This window comes from Dendropsophus ebraccatus, chromosome 2 (genome assembly GCF_027789765.1).
Source record: "Dendropsophus ebraccatus isolate aDenEbr1 chromosome 2, aDenEbr1.pat, whole genome shotgun sequence".
NCBI lineage: Eukaryota > Metazoa > Chordata > Amphibia > Anura > Hylidae > Dendropsophus > Dendropsophus ebraccatus.
The window spans coordinates 124,338,048-124,356,635 of NC_091455.1; the positions used below are offsets into that span (position 1 = coordinate 124,338,048).

At 43.2% G+C, this 18,588-nt stretch overlaps 1 long non-coding RNA gene across 1 annotated transcript in view; it reads left to right on the top strand.

Annotated features, from left to right (window-relative positions):
• Nucleotides 1-17,354, top strand: part of LOC138784651 (uncharacterized) — a 38,874-nt gene extending 21,520 nt beyond the window's left edge. Inside the window, exons 2-3 of the long non-coding RNA XR_011361902.1 lie at nucleotides 10,867-11,016; nucleotides 16,492-17,354. This is a non-coding gene — a long non-coding RNA (uncharacterized lncRNA). The remainder of the gene's footprint in view (nucleotides 1-10,866; nucleotides 11,017-16,491) is intronic.
• Nucleotides 17,355-18,588: the final 1,234 nt, after the last annotated feature.

Here is an 18,588-nt window from a genome sequence, read left to right on the forward strand (position 1 = left end):
GAAAGGGAGGGGATAGACAGGACATAGGACACAAGGGGGAAGGTCTACGGAGAGGGATCGCTATCGTTTTGGGGACAGGTAGTACGATGGGGCCTGATACCCATAGATTCCTTTTCAGCCCAGAACACTTCCCACAAGTTCCAGACCTGTTTGAGATGATCTAATCTGTTGTTAAGCATGGCCGTTAACTGTTCCATGTTCCTCACATCGAGAATGCGAGCATATAAGTCATTTAGTGTAGGAGAGACCGTCTGCCTCCAAAACCTAGCTACCAGGCAGCGCGCGGCTGTGAGAATATGGAGGAGCAATTTCATGGTCTTGCTCCCCAATTTCATAGGTGGGATATTTAAGAGATAGAAAACTGGGTCAGGTGCTATCTCCATACCCACAACTTCCTTGATCAGATCCTTCACCATTGCCCAATAAGAGGCTATTAGGGGACAAGACCAGTAAATGTGCTGGAGAGAACCCACACCCCCCTGGCATCTCCAACAAACATTAGGTATCGTGGGATTCATTGCATGGAGGAATTCGGGTGTGTGAGACCAGAACAACATTAGTTTATATTGGTTTTCTTTGTAAGTTGTGCATATGGAGGTCTTAGCAGCTCTATCCCATATCACACGCCATACAGACTGGGGAAGTTGTCTACCAAACAATGCTTCCCAGCGCACCATATAAGGATATCTCACATCCTCATTGCAGGGGGGGGCTCTTCAGAATACGGTATATATCAGATATAAAGCCCTTGGTGGATACTCCTGCCTTACACAGCCTCTTAAAGTCCGTGGGGAGGGAGACCGTAGTGGTAGAGAAAAGGGTGGACATAAAGTGCTTTATCTGGAGATATTGATACTGCGCTATGGGAGGTAGGTCATATTCAGCAGCCAACACAGAGTAAGGCAGGAGGGACCGGTGTCTAGGGTTAACAATATCAGCAAATCAAAATAGTTTATTGGAGTGCCATGCTCTAGACATACCACTCGTCAACCTGTCCGGGAGGCCAGGGTGAAAGAGAAAGGAGTTCATTGGGGAGCATTTGGAAACTAAGGGGAACTTTCTGATGCATGCGTGCCAAATGTGCCTCGTGTGGGTCATAGGGCCCAATGCCGGCCCCTAAAGGGGGGTATCAAACGTGGACCATCAGAAGGAGTTGGGGTGTACAGGTGCTATCCACAGTTTCTCCAATGCCATCCATTTCGTGCAGGCTAAGTGCGCCGACCAGGCTGGAATGTGGCGAAGATGTGCCGCCCAATAGTAACAGACCAAGCCCGGGAGAGCCTGCAAGATATTTTTAGCTATTCTGTGGCGTTTATGAGCCCACACGAAACGGAAGATGGAGGCTTGGATTGCCTTAACAGCACTCATAGGGACCTGCATCGGAAGAATCTCAAAGTAATATGGAATTTTAGGCAAAACCATCATCTTGAATGCCGCTATCCTCTCTAGTACATGGGTAGAAATGGGTAGGGAATTCCATTTATCCAGTAGGGTTCGAATTTCCGCGAATAATTTTGGAAAATTGTGGGCATAGAGAGAGTAGTAGGAATTAGTGATTTGAACCCCTAGGTATTTGAGCGCATCAGTTTTCCACTTATAGGTGAAATTTCTCTTCAAGGCAGTTAATAATGGACTGGGGATGTTAATAGGCAGGGCTTCAGTTTTGGATGCATTCACCTTGTACCCTGACAGGTGGCCAAAGTGAGTTAGGAGAGCATGGAGATTAGGGAGAGAAATATGCGGTTGAGTCAGGGTCAGCAAAACATCGTCCGCGAAAAGAGAGAGTTTATAATATTTCCCACTAATTTGAACCCCATGTATATCCGGGTGGTTTCTAATGGCAGCCGCCAGTGGTTCGATACACATCACAAAAATTAGCGGTGAAAGCGGGCACCCCTGGCGGGTGCCATTGTGGATTGAGATCATCCCTGACATTGCATGCAGGAATTTTATAGAGGCCTTGGGAGAGGAGTACAGGCCTTCGACCGCTCTGAGAAAGGCTCCATCTATACCGAATGTTTCTAAGACCCGTATCATAAAAGGCCAACTCAGACGGTCGAAGGCCTTTTCGGCGTCAAGGCCTAACAGCAAGGCCGACCCATCCTCCCTATTAACCGCATCAATCAGGTTGACGACTCTCCTCGTGTTGTCACCCCCCTGTCGACAAGGAGCGAACCCGACCTGGTCCTTGTCAATAAGCTGTGGTAAGCATGTCGACAGCCGAGTAGCAAGAACCTTCGTAAATAACTTGAGATCAGCATTCAAGAGGGCGATTGGACGATAGCTACCGCAGTCAGTGGGGTCTTTGCCCGGTTTGGGGATTAAAGATATATAAGCAAGGGTCAATGTCGTGGGAAGAGGGGTCCCTGCTAGAAATGCGTTGAAGAGGTTTAGTAGATGGGGAGTTAAGGTCGGCGCAAAAGTGCTGTAGTACAAGTACGTGAGACTGTCAGGTCCAGGGGATTTACCGGTGGGTAGGTCTTTCATTATGACTTCCAGTTCCTCCGCAGTTATTTCTTCCTTTAAAGCCTCCCGAGCCTCTGATGGCACCCTGGGGAGGCGACATCCCGCAAGGAACTCATCAAAGAGTCTTACGAGTCTCCTGGTAACGTGGACGGTAGATTGTAAAGGCGGGCAAAGTACTCCCGGAACTGCTCAGCTATGGCTGAGGGGTCATGGAGCAGGACACCATCTCTATTTCTAAGTGCATGAGGAGTTTGTTGCTCCGTGCGATCCCGAAGCTGCTTGGCTAATAGTGTGTGGGCTTTATTGACCCTTTCATAGTACTTTTGCCTAGTATAGAGAAGCAGCTTCTCAACTTTGTGTAAAGCCAAATTCTTCACCTTTGCCCGGAGGCCTATGACCCTCCGAAGTAAGGACAGTGAAGGAGCGGCTAGTAAATCAGCTTCCCGTTTTTGCAACTGAGCAGACAACTTCTCCATCCTATAGTTTCTATCTTTCTTTCATTTGGAGCTAAGAGAAATACAATGGCCCCTCATAACCGCCTTATGGGCTTCCCACAAAACCCCCAGAGACCTAACAGAACCCAGATTATCTGTAAAATAAGCCTCTAGGGAGGAAGAGAGAGAGTCTCGTAGGTGGGTTTTTTTTTAAAAGCGACTCATTAAGGCGCCAGTGACAGGACCTCACATGGGAAGCAGTATCTAATAAAACAGGGACATGGTCTGACCATGAGATAATACCCATGGAGGCATCTGACATAAGCCGAAGTCCCATAATATTGCCAAAAAAGTAGTCAATTCTCGTGAAGGTCTTATGGGGGGACGAGTAGAAAGAATATGACTTATCTCTAGGGTGGTTAATCACAGGTCATATAAAGAATATTGTCGTATTAATTTGCGGAAATCCCTTGCCAGACTAGTAGAAGAAGCGGGAGTTTGTGGGCGGGTCAGGGAAAAGCGGTCCATCTGTTCAGAGAATATCATATTAAAATCTCCCCCAAGAATAAGTGTAGAAGGGGGTAATCGTGATAGTTTCAGTAGAAGCTTACGAAGAAATCTTATTTGGTGGGTATTGGGAACGTATACATTACACAGGGTAATTGGGGAGCCTTTGTAGGACCCCTGAAGAAAAAGATCTACCTCCGCTGTAGATATTTGAATGGGACAGTGTCTAGCTAGCAGGATCGCTACTCCCGCTTTTTTCCTATTACAGCATGCCGAATATGAGGAGGGGAACTTGTCTTTTGCTAAATTAAAGTTGCTAGTGGCATCATAGTGGGTCTCCTGTAAAAAGATTACTTCGGCCTTTGAGGCGGAAAACTCAGTAAGAGCCAATCTACGCTTTGCGTTGGTGTTCAGGCCATGGATGTTTAAGGTAAGCAACCACCCCATTTCCCAGAGTGCAGCAGCACCTATCCCCAAATAAAAAAAAAGATGTGGAATGTACTCACCAGGGATTAGAAGGACCTCGTCTGTAGGAAGGGAAGGGCAAAAACACTAGGGAAGTGGTAGACGACAAACAGGGGTGGATACAAACTAAGCCAAAGAGAAAAAGTAACGTAAGAGACCAATAAAAAGAAAGAATAATATTAATAAACAAACTAAACTCCCAGTCATCTTGACCAGGGAACCTTACGGATGACCGCGAGGGCACCCTGGGAGTCCTATAGCGGGGTCAAGTAATCACAATCAGGCAAATGCAGCCCACAGAAAAAAGGGTCCACAGACCCCCCCGCCCCCCCCCCCCGCTCCGAAGGAGAAAAGTGGGGATCCAATGGACCCCCCAAAAAATACCCCTAGGAGGAAGGGGGAAAAAAAAAGTATCTGGACTAACCAAGCAAGATCTATCAGGTAATTGGGAAAGAACTGTAACTTGTATACTCTCACTAAGAGAAAGAGAACGCTCAGCCGCCAAATGAGCATAAGTGTCTTAACTATGTTGGCACCAACCTAATGCCAGGCGCATCACTTGAACCCGTTATACACGGACCCCATTAAACATATAAACCAGCAAACTGTAAAGAGCAAAAAGAGGGCCCAAGACAATAAAACAACTCAGACACCCTTGTCATTATGATTTTAAAAAGATAAAAACACAGTAGTTTGACAATAAATGGCCACCCGACCACTAACCATGAGTGGAAAAAAGTTTTTGTGGTATCATTTATATTCTCTGAAAAAAGGATAAGGATAAGTGAAAATTCTGAAAGGGTACGTAAACCTTTGAGCACAACTGTATAAACCATTTCATGGCTTTGTAGATAGAACATTTAAAGAGTTATGGCTCTTAAAATGTGAGATGAGAATGCAAAAATATAAATTTGTCTGATCAAAGTCTGTAATACACTCCAGAAAGGCAAGAAACCATTATGCAATGCTATCAGAGGCTACAAACTTTTCTTTATAAATTAAATAAATAACACTAATAAGAAAGTAAATAGGAGCATCTGGCAGGGCATAATGGCTTCTGTAATAGGTTGTAAAAAGTTTTAGTGTTTGGCTTAGAATCGCTGATGTATGTAAAAAAATAAAAATAAATACAAACTGTTGACTGAGACATTTCTTGAAAAAAGTCTGTAAAAGAGTAAAGAGTGAGAGTAACAGGATTAACTAAACATCTTTTTTAATTTCTTATATACACTGGTGACATACTTATATATATATGTGACATGGTGGGTTTCCAATACATGCCTCGATAGTGTAGATTAAAACAAATAAAGTACACTGTCTGTAGCATACAATACTATATATGTGTTTTTCAGCAGAACAGTCCAGTAATAGTCCTAGAAACCATCAGACTGGTCTGATTTCCATAAGCCCAAGTAACGACATGCAAACAGAGCAATATACCCTTTGTTAGACTATAGGGGTCAAATGCTTTCAGTTAACTACTAAATCTCCCTACCAGAAGGTGTAATGTATTATTTGATTACAGCCTATTACAACAATAGGTTGGAGGGGTACTTATACTTATGTGTTGAAGCTGTCATGGTTAATTTCCAGGAGTGCCGATAATTAACTAGATTTGCATTTTCAGGGAATTACATAGTGCTTAAAAAGGGTGCCCCTTTAACAGGCATTTCCCTTTAAGAGAAACTTTAATCCTTCATACCCTCCCTTTAAGAGCAATTTTAGTGTAGTCCCTTAAGGAGCGATTTTGGTGCCAACCCTTTAAGAGTGACCTATATACTGTCCCTTTAAGACCAGCTTACGTACTGTCCCTTTAAAAGCGACATAAGTATCAACCTTTGAAGAGCAACTTTAGTGCTGTCCCTTTAAGAGTGACCTTAACCCCATCTCTTTAAGAACAACTTTAATACTGTCCTTTTAAGAGTGACTTATGTATCGTCCCTTCAAGAGGGACTCATGTAATATCCCTCTTAAGAGAGACTTTGGTACCTTCCCTTTAAGAGCAAATTTGGTACCGCCCCTTTAAGAGCATCTTTGATTTTTGCGTTTTCGTTTTTTCCTCCTTGTGCTTAAAATGCCATAGCAGTTGCATTTTTTCACCTACAAACCACATGAGCCCTTATTTTTTGTGCCACTAATTGTACTTTGCAATGACAAGCTGTATTTTTTCATAAAGTACACTGCGGAACCAGAAATAAAATAAATGTGTGGTGAAATTGAAAAAAAAGGGATTTGTTTTTACGTCGTTCGCCCTATGGTAAAACTGACTTGTTATATATGTTCCTCAAGTTGTGACTATTACAACAATAAGTAACATGTATAATTTTTATTTTATCTGATGGCTTGTAAAAAATTAAAACCATTTTTAACAAATATATGTTCCTTAAAATCCTTCTATTACCATGCTTATAGCGCTTTTATCCTTTAGTCTATGGGGCTTTGTGAGGTGTAATTTTTTGCGCCATGATGTGTACTTTCCATCGGTACCTTGATTGCGCATATGCGACTTTTTGATCGCTTTTATTCTAATTTGTCTGGATTTGATAGTACCAAAAATCATCAATTTAGCATTTTGGCGGGTTTTTATGCTTATGCGGTTTACTGTGCGAGATCAGGAATGTGATAATTTTATAGTTCAGGCGATTACGCACACAGCGATACTAAATATGTATGTTTGTTTATTTATTTATTTTTATTTATAAAATATGAAAAGGGGGGTGATTCAGACTTTTATTAGGGGAGAGGATTTCTTATTGATGAAAAACTTTTTTTATTTTTTTTTAACTGTAACTTTTAGTCCCCCTGGACTTTTATTATTACTGCAGTGATCTCTCATAGAGATCACTGCAGTGTACTTACAATGCACTGATCAATGAGATCAGTGTTAGATTGCTCAGGGCTGCTGTAGCCAGGGATCAGCGTCATACAGACACTGAGGCCCGGCCTGGGTAGGAAGAAGGGATCGAGGGGGGGGGGCGATCTCCCCCGCTAGACACCAGGGATGGGGCTGTAACGCTAGTTAGATGGAGCTGTCAGCTTTGACAGCTACATCTAACTAGCTAATTAGCCTGCTGCGGCAGTTGGCCACGGCGGCTAATGCACGCGGTCCCTGGCTGTACAAAACAGATCCAATAATACCCACTACTAGCTAGATCAATCATTAGTGGTTAAAAGTCTATCACTTCGAAAAAGTCAGCAGCCTGCTGACAAAACATGTCAGAGATAGAATGGGACTTTTAACCACTTGTGATTGATCTAGCTAGTAGTGGGTATTATTGGATGCTGTGGGAGCAACTCGGAACGTATACTAAATCATTCCTGGGCAATATAGCTCTAATATAGCTTGCCCTAAATACTGCTAACCTACTCTTAAGCTACTGATTAGGCACCTCAGCAAATAGGGGTTACTATACTACGAGGATCACTGCATCGGTGATATGCCGGTTGCTTGTGTACCCCGCTACCACTCTGTATTTTAGCCACGGACTCGTCCAACAGTCCCTTCCGAGATCCGACAGCTTTCCTGGTGCCGTCTACAGGACATACGACTTGCGCTCCCCTAGAGGCACCACTGACAGATTGTGGGGTGTTAAGGGGTTAGCTCGGCTAAACCCCTATCTAATCAGCAGCAGATGCAGCTCCACCACGAGCGGTACCGTACCGGCACTCTGCCGCACACTCGTTTCTCCTGCCACTACTCCAGTACGGTTGCAGATTCGGCTAGCATTTCATCCGAGTCCTGCAGTACCTCGATATCACACCGTACTGTCCATTGGTTAAGCGGGCACGCACTCCTCTGGAAGTACGGTTTGACTGATTGTGGGATTCACAGGGTCTTTATCGGCTGGTGCATGAAGTAATGCACCACCGTCTGGTCCGATCAGCTTACTTATACATCAAATAACTGTAAGACCAATATTATCTTACTACCTAACCGTGACCCCTATCAAGTAAGACACAACTGTCCGATCACAAGTGTTTTAACATTGCACAACTCACTGGGTGAAAAGAGTACTTTTTAAAACATAATTAATAAAAGTTACATTTTAAGTCCACTGGGGAATCAGGTATTTCTTAGCTTGCTAGACAATTGATCCTAGTATTACCTTGTTCACACTTGTGTTGCTTGGCGGCTGCTTTCTCCAACAGAGGTGCCTGCGGGGTGTGTGTGTGGGGGGGCCCAGTGGGTTTGGTCCTGTGACAGTGGGGTTGCAGGGCTATTCTGGGGTCCCCCCTCCCCTGTTGTTGCTTGCTTTGCAGGGTTGGCGGTCGCTGACCAACACAGTGTTGGTTTAGTGTAGGGACTCATGTGGGCCAGAAGACCTGCTTGCGGTACATGAGACAATATGGTTTGATTAAATTATATACCAACATTCTGGCAATGGTTTTTAAATGTAGCCGAGAGGCATTATTGCAAGCCATTGGTGTGAGGTGCAGCCATTTCTTTTTCTCTTGGTTTGCGCTGGTGTATACAGTATGTTTATAGAATATTACGTATGGTGGCAGCCTGTACGCAACAGACTCTTCTTTTTTTTTTTTTAAACATAGCGTAGAGTGCAGTGAGGTGTCCTGTGGCAATTTCAATGTAAACCGAAATAGGCCAACACAGGTGTATAAAGGAGAATTATAAACTGCCTGCCTGTCTAAGTAGCTGATGTGCTGTAGTCTGTGCACTGTATGAATGGAGCTGTATGCTGTGCTTTGTAGTAGCTCTTAGAAGGGCTTTTGGGATCTTGCCTGCCTAAAATCTATGAAAATTCTTTCAGTCCCTACTCCAAGATCTCTCCCTCAACTTGTCCTGCAACAATTAGAATGTAGGAGCAGATAGATCCAGTGAAGCCTATTCTTCACAATAAACAGAAGCTGCCTGTCTGTGAGAATAAGCAGCTGATGTGCTGGTAGCCGGCTTATTCACTGTGTATTAAGATATATGCTCTTGCTATGCTGTGTATTGGATTATCCCTAAGAAGGAATTTTGGTGTCTTGCCCGCCTACAATCAGATAAAATCCTCATTGTTCCTACTCCAAGATCTCTCTCTCTCTCACAAGGTTCAAGATGGCATCTGATGATGGGCAACAGGAGCTAAGTTCTTATAGTTTGAGGTCACATGAGTTAGCCAGCCAAAGTGTGTAAAAGCTGTTCTCGCAATGCCCGCACGCTCCTAGGGACTGTCACACCCTCCCTGCATATTTATGGCTTGACCAAAGAGCTGAGCATGGTGGGAGGAGAAACAAAGTTTTTGTGTTTTCACCTGGATATACAATAAAAAAACAAGTATGAATAGCTACTCAATCGAATACTACTCAATCATCTCTAATGGTATACTATATATAAATGTGTATAGTATAGCTATATAAATACACCAGCCAGACCACTGATCACTGGCTGGTGTATTTACAGAAATTTACAGAAAGATTTATCTTGACGAGCCCTATAACAATAACTCTATTAGTTGAGATAAGAAATACCACTTCAACTGCAATGGCATAGGTTGAATAAAGCCCTTCTAGCCCTGGCACCTCTGGTTGCACACCCCACCGGGAGCTTGAAACAGCCCTGCATAGGACAATCATACAAGCCGACAAGCTGAAAAGCTGACATTTTATAAGAAGTTTCAGTTCAATAAAAATTTTACAGGGATTCTGTCAGCAACCGGGCCCTACCTAAGGTGCTGACAGTGTGCTGTAGCTAGCAGTCCCCTTGTGAGCAAGGTGCCTTTTGGTAATATGTCTGTGCAGTGGAATATGCACAATCCTACTATAATGAAGTGTCAAAGAGGAGTTGTTTGTTCCACACTCTGGCACACCTCACCACTCCTTCCTCCTCCCTCTCCTTTATGAATATTCAATGCTGCCTGACCTCCTGCTCCCAAAGCTGTCAGCCAGTGTCTCTGATTGCAGATCAGTCCTCTGTAGGCAGTTTAAGTCTGAAAGAAACACTCAGATTTAGTTGAATCTCTGAACCCAAAAGTGTTGGAGTTGTCATCTAGGGGTAACTTACCTGTCTGTCAGCAGTTTATTAAATTCGTTACGTATCACCTGCCGCCATATTTAAAACTTTACAAGCATACTATATACACCAGTTTTGACTTAATTGAGTTCCTGTTAGATAAAAATAGTTGCAGGCTACCTTATTGCGTTGTGCGCAATGTTTACAAAAGAAAAAAAAACACTGTTACGCACCAGCTGCCGCAATACACAATACTTTATAAACATACTGTATAAGCCAGTGTTGGCTTAGTTGAGTTTCTGATAGATAAAAATTGTCGCAGGACAGTTTATTGTGCTCTACGCATGGTTTAAAAAAAAAAAAACAACTATTATGTATCTCCTGCTACCATCTGTAAAACTTTACAACTGTAGTGCAATGGCAAGATACAGACCCATTACAGACATGAAAATAGTTAAAACCAGCCCCCCCAACTGCTAAAAAAAAATTCCCACAAAAATAAGGAGTCTCTTGGTTACCATTTTCAAACAGTGTAAACCACCCCACCTTATCGTGGTGGGGGGGTTTACACTGTTTGCAAATGGTAACTAAGAGCCTCATTATTTCTGTGGGAATTTTTTTTTAACAGTTGGGGGCTGCTTTGAACTATTTTCATATCTATAGTGGGTCTGTATCTTGCCATTGCGGGGAGCTGTTGCATTTTTCTGTGTTTTTGTTAGATAAAAATTGTTGCAGGATAGTTCAATTCACTCTACGCAAGGTTTGAGAAGAAAAAGAAATTCTGTTGGGTATCACCTGTCACAATACATAAAGCTTTACAAGCATACTATACACGCCAGTGTTGTCTTAGTTGAAAATCTTCAAAGAAAGATGACTAGAGGCACTGACCGTTTTGTGTGTCATTTATTCGTGTTCCATGGAAAACAAACAATCCATATTAGCAGACCATGAGGACACTATTTACCTCACCAAGTGTGTTGATTTTTAAGGTTTTTACTGTAAACAACCCATATAAACAATTTATCAAAGTTTTTTCTTTTGTAGACCATATCTTGATCCTTTGAAGTGGAGATGTCGCTTCATTTAAAGAATTTGTCCAATTCCTTAACTCTAATGGGAGAAATATGTTCTTTTCAAGCCGCTATAGTGACACCACGATTGAGTTATTAGACGTTCAGGTTTCTCTGCAACAAGGTAACCTGACAACTACTAGTTTCAGAAAACCTACAGCAACTGATTTCTTTTTGCATTTTGGTAGTTATCGCCCAGAAGACACAAAACGTGTGGTCCCATATGGACAGCACTTGTGATTGCGCAGGATTAATAGCACTAATGAAATTTACCTAAGACAGGCCAATGACTTAACATGTAGGTTGCTTCTACGTGGATATCCTGAAAAAAAACTAAAAGAAGCACAAGATAGAGCATTTTTACAAACTAGATTCTCGTTATTGTTTAAATAAAAATGTATATATTTATAAAAAATCTAATGATGGATCTCAGTCTAATAGCTTCAGGTTTGCTTTTTCTCTCAAGTATAACCCACTTGCAGATAGAATAAAAAAAGTAATTAGTAGACATTGGTATTTAATACAGCATGATCCTTTATTGTCACAGCTTTTCCCTAATACACCTCTAGTAACATTCAGAAGGACTAAAAACATAAAATACCTTATTGTTAGATTAAGACAAAACTATTTTCTGGACATTAATTATAGTTAATTGCATTAAAATACAACACATATATCCCGCAACTTTGTGTTAAGCTATAACTTCAGCAATGAGGAAGGCTAGCGCAAAGAGACAAGGATGGGGGTGCGATAATAATACAGGCACGTGGGCAAAAAATGCCCGCTGCTCAGAGGCAGCCTGGATTAAGGGTTGGGGTACACTGATGTCAAAGCCAGAGCAGTGGGAGCAGGTGATCAAATGGATAGTGGATAATGCTTTAAAGCGTTACTGTCATTTCAGGGTCATTTTTCTGAAAACATTAAATATCAACAGTACAAGCGATTTTAAGAAACTCTGTAATAGGTTTTATGTACTAAAACAGTTTCCTTCTGTAGTGAAAAAGCAATCTCCCAGCCTCCCCCCTCACATCAAATGAAGCAGGATTTCTGTCTTGTCTCCATTATGTGACTATGGAGAGGGACAGGCTCTTAGGAGTGACTGAGCACGGAGGATTTCTGCAAAGCACAACACCCTGCAATCTTCTCTCAGTAAGTTCATAGATAAGCACTGACCTTTCTGAAACCTGAATCCTGTGGTTTAGGTGTCCAGAGAGTCTACAAACAGCTGACCTTCATGTCACCTCTTCCTGCTCCCTCATCTCCCTCAGCCCCTCCCCCCTTCATAGGCTTACAATGGAGAGAGTAGAGTCCGTCTTCACTGGCCTCTCTGCAATGAAGACGTGTTTGCCTGATAATGCACAGATAAGAAGTCAGGAGGGGAAGGCTGGGAGATTGCTTCTTGAGTACAGAAGGAGGCTTTTTTGGCTGATAAAACCTATTACAGAGTTTCTTAAAATCGCTTATACTACTGATTTCTGCAATAAAAAAATACATGACAGTTACGCTTTAAGTCATCTGTCCACCACCCAGTCATCCACACAGTCCAGTCTTGTCGATAGCCAAAAGTCAGGACAGCAGCAACCTCACTCTGATCCTCCTTCCTCCCAGCCTAACCAATGTTACCAAACGAGTGATCCCATCCTAACCCACTCTTTTCAGGTCCTTTTCCTGAATTTGATTCCTTGCAAGTACTACAAGAATTGCAGGAGATTTTGGGGATTTTGTTTGTACCTTTGCCCAAACACTGAAGCGGGTAATTTTGGTGGTGTAGACCAGAAACTTGAGTGGGAAATGATGAGCAATGATGACGAGACACAGTTGTCATCAAGGGAGGCTGTTTTTATGTCCAGTAGGCAGGAGGAGGAGCAGAGTGAGGAAGTGGAAGAGGAGGTGGTGGATGACAAAGTGAGTTACCTGACCTGGCCAAGTCTAATGTCTAGCAGGGAAAACAGTGCAGATGTGGAGGCATGCGCAGCACATCAAAAGACAGGAAGAGGCAGTGGAGTGGCAAGAGGCAGAGGGCAGTCCTTATGGAGAAGGCAGACCAGAGCCAGCTGGATCGCAACTCTTCCCCGTAGCAGCCCCTTGTGCAAAGCTCTTTCTTCCTTGGTGTGGAGATATTTTAATGTGTGTGGACAACAAAGTCAGGGTGGTTTGCGCACTGTGCTGTTCAAAATTGAGTAGGGGCTCTGAAAAGAGCAACCTGACCACCATTGGCATGCGCTGGCGCTTGCAAGTACTAGACTGGGCAAGAGTCTAGTCTAGACTAGAGTGGGCAAGAGCGAACAGACAACAATCTGACCCAGTGGGTGCTGCCACTGCCTCTTCCCCTGTTGTGGGTGTTGGCACTACAGTCCAGTTTACCAGCCATAACACATGCACCCATGCTGCATCTGCCCCTTTGCCTCTCTCTGCTACTTTTCCTTCAGCTTTCCCTTCGCCTGCATCTGCCCCTTCACCTGCACCATCATCCACGGCATCCCTTTAGTTGTCCATATCCCAGACATTTGATCACAGATGGACGGCTGTGGAAAGCCCAGGAATTTGTTTGCAGGCTTTCCACAACCTCATGGCCATCGCCATCCCTTGGTATTCTGTTGCTAGCTGAAACTATTTTTCCCACTGTGCCGTCCCCACCTTGCAACAGGACGTGTTCCATAACATCAGTTGCGCCAAGTAACACAGTAATGTCGCCCTTAGCCACTAGCTGGAAGCTCTGGAGCAGTGGCATTGGGAGACATCAACAGGTCACACTGAAGCTCATCAGCTTGGTGAGAAGAAGCACAGTGCCTCAGAGGTGCTGCACGCCATAATGTAGCAGACCGAACTTTGACTCTCACTGCTGCACCTAGGACTAGAGAGTAATACAGCCTATTACCTAGGCTGGATCCCAGAATTCCAGGCGGTACCCGGGCTGTCTTCTCCTTCCCCACGTACCGGGAAGGCATCGGGAATCAAATGTGAAAGGTTCGAGTTCTATAGAACCTAAGGTTCTCCGCTGTTCGATCATCTCTACCTAGGACCAGGCATGGTCATGTGTCATAGTGCCCGTAACCTAGTAGCGGCTCTGGAGCTTAGCGAACTCCCACACTGCCAATTTGTCAGAGCTACTGTTGAAAGTGGGACGTGAAAGTTCGACGTCAGAACACGCTGGAAAAGAACATACTATATGTTGGCCAGAGTTTGCAAGCAGCAGAGAGTGTTAATGGAGTATCAGCTCCAAAACCCCTGTGTGCCTCCCACTCAGCTTCTGCAATTCACACCCATGAGTGGTCATGGATGTCTGATATATGAAAGATGTTACACATCTTTGAGGAGTCAACCAAGAGGGTGAGCTGCGATGAAGCTATTGACAGCTTAACAATACCAATTCTCTGTGTGGTCAAAGAATCTCTCATCACTGTCTGTACGGAGGAGGCCGGGATGGGAGAAGGCGTAACGCAGCTTGACACTCGTGTCGGCTTCTCAGCAGCAATTTCAGGAGAAGGACAAGGAAGAGGTTGTTGAAGAGGAGGAGGCAGCTGTCAGCTATACTGCAGAGGGTAGCACACAAGTTTGGTCCATTCCATTTGTTCATTGTTAATGCTGAGGGTTTTGAGTTTTTTCGGCAAACTGTGGCATTTCTTTCTCCCATAGACTTCAATAGGATTGTTCTGATTGTCTCAAAAATGCCATTACTATGCCTATGGCATTTCTGTCACCTTTTGGGGTCCTGCAACTAACTCATGTGATGACAAAGGAAATAAAGTTCAGCACACAAAAACGCCTTAACCACCATTGTTTTGTGGCTTTTCCACCCATTAAAAACGCCAAACAAAAAGGATGTGTTAGGGCACTCTTAGACAGTCTTTCTGTTCTCTACATGAACGTTGGTGGGAGTGTGGTGTTCCACTACGGGTGTTGTATGTGCACCCTAGTCGTTCACTCAGGTTAAAGTGGTAGATGAAGTGCTCTATTATCCCCACTAGATGTTTCTACTGTTTGATGTTCTGTGTACACAGCTGAAGAGTAATGGGTTAATTGTTTTGTGTCATGTGTTGTTTGCTGAGCTGTTGCAGGTGCTCTCTCCTTTTGTCCTATCCTATCTCTACTCTCTTACACAAACTTAGCCCCACCACTCACAGGAGGGTTTAAATATAGCCCCTGTAGGAGGAGATAATCTGGTGGAGGAAGTGAGTCATTTCAGACTAGGTTTTCAGTGTAAACAGATGTGTGAGAATCTAGACTTTTCTTATGCAAACAGCCACTACAGTTATGCAGTGCTAAGCCTACGTAGGGGAGAGAAGACCCCTAGGATCACCCTATCCCACGCCAGGAACCTCTTAAAAATGTGCAGGGAAGACTACCTATACGAGAGGAGCTGACTCCAGTAGGACAAAGCTACCAGAATTGGTCTACATATCCTACTGCACAGTGCAAGACAACCGGGTAACATTGGAAGTTTGCTACACCCAGATAACCGGCAACTGGGGCTTGTGCTACCCACCTAGGATGGGTTCTACACAACTAGGGGCAGAAGGCGATCAGACTTAGTCTATACGTGAGTATGAGTATCACTTTTACCCTTTTCCTCTTTCTTCTCTTCTACAAAAACTACTACTACAACTACAACTACTACTACTACTACTACTACAAGCACTTACTCCTAACAAGCACCTACTTGCCACCTACCTACCACTGGTCTTACTCTGTTACCAGCAACTAAGTTTATCAATATTTGCACTACCTGTATTGAGTGTACTGTACACCTGCAAATGTTATTCAGTAAAGCATTCTATTTTTTTTTTTATACTAAATGCACTGGACTCTTTATATTTGCATCTGCACCTACACACACCACCATCTACCTTGGGTTATTTTTTCCCTTCTCTGTGGGTGGCAGTACCAACAACCCGGATGGGTCTATCACCACTCCAGGTTGCCGTGACAAGTGCCCAAGGGACCCTGAACAAACCCGGAGGTTACTGACCATTTTGACATAAACCGGCCACACAACAGGTACCAACATTACACCTGTGCACTCTTACAGTGCTGGCGTCACAGCAAACAATACAACATCATTGGACGAGTAGAGCGCTATAGTCACCACAGCAGCAGAGAGTCCCATGTCACCCCTTAACAGAGCCACTCAACAGAATTTGAGTAGTAGAGAACAAATATACATTTATTTTAATGAAGTTATATTACAAAGTAATATATCTTTATTAAAGCAATATTTAGAAAAAATCTCTGAAGTAGCCATTCAACCTGCATCTCCTCTGTGCTGCTTTTAATACCTATGCCCACATCAGATCCAGACAGGTAGTGCCAGCTTCACTCTGTATCTTAATATATGGCAAACTCTGAGTAGCTACAGCTACCGTGTAAAGGAATTTAATGAGTTTTAAACAATCTCATGGACTGCAGCTGTCATTGAATTAAATTTAAGTTACATTTAAGTTGTAGCGATACCAAACGTCTCAGTGTTGCCCTGGTGTTAGAATGAAAAAAACCCTTTGTCTACATTTTAACAGATTTTGAGCGGAGGCGTCTAGATTTTGTAGCACTGCAATGCTTGATAAATTAAATCCTGCAATGTAATGTTCCTTCTCATTAACAGAGTGTTCCAATAATGTGCAGCTATGGCAAGAAGGAGAAAGCTCCAAGCAACAATTACCATTTGTGTGACCCACACTCTACTCAGCTGTGAAATAATGTTCTGGGTTTACAAGAGATGTAAAGCTAGAGTTTACTTGTCAACTCAACAACTCTGTTGTAAAAAAAAAAAAAAAAAAAAAGAAAAAAAGGAGAAAAAAAATATTGTCGGATGCTGTAGTAACAAACAAAGAAAGTTATTCATAATTACAATCACAGCTGTTATTATCCCAGCTATGCTTTATTTCCACAGAAATAAAAGTACAATAAATGCAATCATTATGGCAGCATGAAGGTTCAAAAATGTATTAATAATCTTTTTCTTACAAGGGTGAAAGAATAGGGCCATTTTGTTCAACAACAAAAATGGTGTAATTTAAAAGTGACTGTAAATTGTTGTTAATGTTTCATTGACAATGTATGACTGAAAATTTTGCATTAGACCATTCCTAGCATGAGACTTGCCCTTCAGAGGATCTTCCACAGGCTTAGTCTCTGACATCGAGACCGCCAGAAGCACCCGTAGAGCGAGTGACCCAGTGGTCCAGCAACACCACTGCTCCAAAACTCCTGAATCTTGGTCAAACCACCCCATGGACGTTGCAAAAACAATGACCGCGCAGCACCACACCAGTATAAACAGATGGATATGCTAATCTTATGCTTTCAGCTAAGGCAGTTTCTAGGTAGTTTGGCCAACCGCAGCATCTCAAAACTTACCCCCATGCACACACACATACTACTATTCAAATAATGCTGACATTTTTAATAATAATAATAATAATACTAACAATAATAATAATAACAACAGTCATCATCATAATAATGTTAGATCAATTATTTCTACCCTAATAATCAAATCTACCCATTGCTAAATTAGGTTAACGCACTATAGAAGTTTTTACCTTATGAAACCACAGCTGCCACAAGCCCAAACCATATCCCCTGAAATTTTTATAATACATGCTAGTTGCCCTGAAATTCTTCAGGCGACTCTGTACCCACAATCTGTCCCCCCCCCCCCCCCCATGCCACTTGTACCTTCGGATAGCTGCTTTTAATTCAAGATCTGTCCTGGGGTCCGTTCGGCAGGTGATGCAGTTATTGTCCTAAAAAACTACTTTTAAACTTGCAGCCCTGTGCCCAACGGCCGTGGCTCTAAATATCTGTGCCCTAACTTTGCACCACCCCTCCATCCCTCCTCCGCGCCCTCTTCACCATTTTTCCTTTTCCTCTGCAGTGAAAACTACACATGTGCCTTAACGATCCAGCCCATGTCCCATGCTGACACAGCTGATGAATAGTAGAAAGTCTGCTTGGGGCATTCCTAATGATGAGGGGGGCGGGGAGAAGGGATGGAGAGGTTGTGCCAGCCTAATGCATACACATTCTAGGCCACGGCCGTTGGGCATGGGGCTACAAGTTTAAAGTTTTCTTTTTGGGACACAAACTGCATCACCTGCCAAACGGACCCCAGGACAGATCTTGGATGAAAAGCAGCTATCTGAAGGAACAAGTGGTTGGGGGGGGGGGGCAGATTGTGGGTACAGAGTCACTTTAATAATGCACCCTAGATCCCCTGAAATTCATTATAATACACTCTGTGTCCCCTGAAATTCATTATATTACACCCTATGCCTCCTGAAATTTATTAGGATACATATTGTGCCCACTGAAATTTAGTATTTTATACACTGAGAAGCATCGCAAATAAGCAAAGTGAAGACAATTTGCACTTCCCATTATAGTGTATAGAGGGGCACCCAGGATGCTAAAAACAAACCTGCTCCCAGTCTACAAACTGAAGAGAGCTAGGTACTTACCTTTATACAGACTATTGCTATTAAAAAAACACCCCAAACTGGCCTTCTCGCCACTGTCTTTTCTCACATACCTTCTCTTCCTCTATAGTGCACTGCAGGCTCAGAAGGACCTGTAGTGATGTCAAAGTCACTCCTGAAGAGTCTGCAGTTCTGCTGTGATTTGTGCAAAATTGCTGTAAAACACATGGTTTTAAGGCTATTTTGTGTTATTCATAGTACTATAGTAAGGAAACCATGCA